This window comes from Diabrotica undecimpunctata, chromosome 6, assembly GCF_040954645.1.
Source record: "Diabrotica undecimpunctata isolate CICGRU chromosome 6, icDiaUnde3, whole genome shotgun sequence".
NCBI lineage: Eukaryota > Metazoa > Arthropoda > Insecta > Coleoptera > Chrysomelidae > Diabrotica > Diabrotica undecimpunctata.
Genome location: NC_092808.1, coordinates 28092499 through 28096785, shown reverse-complemented (window position 1 = coordinate 28096785; position 4287 = coordinate 28092499).

Genomic DNA, 4287 nt, shown 5'->3' with positions numbered 1-4287 from the left:
AAACTGTTCATTATAATATATATTTTAAAACTATTGTAGTACTTAAATATTATATTATACAAATTTCATAAGGTTTTTATTTAATATTTAACTATCCCTATCCATTTATTTCTTTCGCGTTTCCACGTTCTGCTTACATAGAGTTAAAATAATTTTATGAAAGAAAAAAAAGTATAGATCTTTTGTTGAACTAATTAATGCATTAGAACATTCAGTACAAACTATTTTTGTTTTTAACGAGTGAACAACATGACCTGCTATATAGGAAACTACATACCGTAAAGGTTACTTTGCACTGAGTAGGGTAACTGCACCAAACGTGTAAAAGTATATTTTCTGTAAATCTACGCTCAATTTTGTTTATATATTTGTACTACCTGTAGAGCATATAGGCAACATCACAATACGTGAGTAAGACGTGAGCGATTGTCTCTGCGGTCGCCAGTTATCTATTAGCAACGGTTAGAATATTAACATCGAAAATCTATTATAACTTTGCAAATTAACCTCGAAAATCTATTATTTTCTAACTTTGCAAAATCATTCTGTGCAGACAGTCTCAGCGGGCACAAATTGGTAAGTACACGTCTAATTGTATATACCACAATCGATTGCGATTTTTAGTTGTTAAAATAACGGTTTTAAACCAGGATATCAATAACAAAAAAAACATTGTTTACATGTGCACTTAACACGTGAAATTGAGTATACTTTGCACCGCCAATTTGCAAGTGGTGCAAAGTATCCAAAAGAGTAAAAGGTTAGTAGTAAAATGGTTTTGAGGAAATGCCCAGACGTTATAAAAGGAAACTGAGATCTCGCAAATATGCAGACTACTCAGAAGAAGATTTGAAAGCATGTCTGTCAGCAATAAAAGGTGGCATGAGTACAAGAGTTGCCGCTGAATCCTTTAACGTTGCAAGGAGAACTATTTTTTACAAATTAAAAGGAGTACACGCTGGAAAACCTGGATACCCATCAATATTCTATTATGAAGAGGAAAGGTGCTTCGTACAATGCATTCATAGCCTTAGTGATGCTGGATTTCCTGTTACTGGAATGGAATTACGACAAATAATCAAGACTCGTTTAAATCGCCAAGAAAAAAAATAACTCGCTTTAAGGATAATACTCCTGGTTTGGATTGGGCTAGATCAGCTATTAGGTATGGATTGGGCAAAATTTAAAACAAACATTAACTGATGTGGAGCCACATGCTATTTTTAATTATTACGAGACGAACTTAACAGATGATCCCGGACAAAAAAAGGTATTAACTAAACGTGGGGTTAAATATCCTGAACGAATTTGTAACTCTTCAAAGAGTAGCATTTCTCTTATGATGTGTGGAAATGCAGCTGGTGAGCTACTACCTCCTTATGTGGTATACAAATCCAAGTATTTGTGGGACACCTAGACTGAAAATGGCCCCTGTGGTACGCGTTATGCAAATACTGCATCTGGTTGGTTCGAATCACAGACATTATTTGCAAGTTGGTTTAACACTATTCTATTGCCCAGGCTTAAAAAAATTCAGGGAAAGAAGTTCGTTTTAGGAGACAATTTGTCTTCTCATATTAATGTTGAAGTCCTGGATTTGTGTCGAAAACACGACATTCATTTTATATGCTTGCCTCCGAATAGCACCCACGTTACACAACCGCTAGATGTTGCATTATTTGCCCCAATGAAAAAGGCTTGGAGGGAAATTTTATCTGAATATACGGAAACTCATGTGGGAAGTAGATCAAATGTACTTGAGAAACAGCATTTTACGATCATTAATCGAAAAAATACAAAAGAATAGCGATGATATATTAAAGTCGGGATTTAGGAAATGAGGTATCGTTCCTTGAGATATAACACCGCTCTTGGAGCGGTTAAAAACAACTCAGCAATCTAGTGTGATAACTGATAGTCATACAACAAATAATAATAATAATCAAGTTCGTCAGATATCTAAAACACTTTCATTCGATATTTAGAAGATAAAAGAAAGGAAGCCACCCAGTCTAAGACACGTGGGAAGAAAAAGAAAATAAATGTTCCAGCAGGACAAAGTATTGCCCATTCTGAAATTAGTTTAGAAGATGTAACTGAAGCATCTATTTCCACACTTCATCGAGCTGTTGAGCCAGAAGTCATAGATGATTCACATAATGATATTGCTTTGGACGACCACTTTCCACTAGGTAGGGATTCATCAGATGATGAAATAAATGAGCTGCAAGAGATGGAAGAAGAAAGCGAATTTAATGAAAAACTCGCGTCAAGTTCTCTCGGAACAAATATCGCCGAAAAAGTTAAAAACTGCATTAGATCATATTAAAAAAAATATTGGTGAGTACGTTTTATTTGTCTATGAAGATCATGTTTACCCTGGAGTCATAACACCAAAATGACGGAGCGATGATCAACGCCATGTCAAAATCGATAAGTTTTGGAAATGGCCAGAAAGGCGCGACGAAATATGGTATTCGTGGGACAATGTAATTGGCGCCATAAATCCTCCCAAGAAAATTTCCAGACGAGGATTTTACATTGTTCCAGAATGCGACAAATTGTGGTGGAATTAGATTCAAACTTTGTATTTTCACTATTGTACTTATAATAAAGTTTGTTCATTTAAAATGTAGCAATGTTCTTTCCTGTTAGGCGTCTTTCATAAATGTAGGTATGTTTATATTCAAAAAACTGGGCCTACCAACATTTTTTTTGCATTTAAATGGTGCAAAGTTTAAAATCAGGTAGGATTACTATGCACCAGCAAGCATTTCGTAGCCAAATATTATTAAAATATCAAGTGGTGCAAAGTATGACTCTTCTAGGGTATACTTTGCACCACTAATAAAATTGGGATAATCTCTTAATTATGCAATATAACTAAAAAACAGCTATAATAAGAGCTATATTACGACCTGTTGGATAGATATTTATAATAAAAAGTTTAGATCTTCTTTCGAGTAACGTTATATCCTCTCTAAGAAAATGAAACTAAAAACTATGGTGCAAAGTAACCCCGTTTTACGGTACTTTGCATATTCACTCAGAGTATCTGGCAAGTAATCATGATCCATCATAACATCTATTTCATTAAAAGCTGGATCTTGGTATAAGATTCTAAAATCTCTTGAAGATTTATTTATTTGCAAGATGGGATCACATTTTAGTATGGACACTTTTTCTAATGGTATGCAGTTGCTTCTAAAACTGTCACTCAGTTCAATGTGAACTAATAATTTTTTACAAGCTGAAATGAAATGACGAGTTGTTGGGTTATTATTATAGTCCTCTTGTGATCTAATACATCCAAAAAATAGTTCAATATGATCTTGGGAGAACTTATATAATGGTAAAAAAGTTAATATGCCAGAAGTTACTAATGTTTTATATATATAAGATCTAAACTTTTTATGCAAACTTTAAGACCTAAAAACCCTGTGTTACGAACAGTGTCTAACAAAAGAGTACCACCAACATTGGTTTTTAATGCACTAAGATACTTATCAGTAGACTGTAGGAAACTACTTATTTCTAAATAATTTTGAATAGGTAGGGGTTTTTTATAACTAAACTGTAACAAATTTCTAGAATTAATGACATCAAATAAATTGTTCATTATCATAACAAATCTAGCTGTGGCTTCAACTCCCTTGAATTGCTGTAACTGCAGTTCCTCTGAACAAAATATCAAAGCAGATGCAACACTTTCGCTAAATACCTGGGTAGCAAGACGAACTTTAATTTTTTGTTTATAAAAAGCTATAAGTATGCTGAAATCTTAATTTATTAGCAAGATTAAAGGATTCTTTTTCTTGCAAATTTGTTAAGCTCTTTCAGGTAGTTCCACAATATAATTTCGTTGTTATCATCGAACATGATAACCTTCTCTTATCTCTTCTTATAAGCAGCAGGTGAATAATAAAGGAGGGTCAAAGCAAAGACTTTAAGTTGCTATGAATATTGTCGAAGTACTTAGTGATTGACTTTTAAATTTTCTATATTGTCTTAAAAACATTTCTTCTGGTCCACCTATTTTTGAAATAATATCCAGAACTGCTTCCTCTAAATACCTAATTGTTTCTTAGGTTCCGAAACAATATTCTTCATGACTGCAAGCTTTTTCTCTCTTCAAAATAGTTTTTTTGATATTAAGGACAATTTTATTTATTTTTTTTTTTTTTTGATACTTAGGTATTAATTGGCTGCGATTTAATTGTTCAATTAGCTTTCGTTTTCTTGGTGTAACATCAACAGAAGTATTCATATGTGAAATGGATTCTGTAG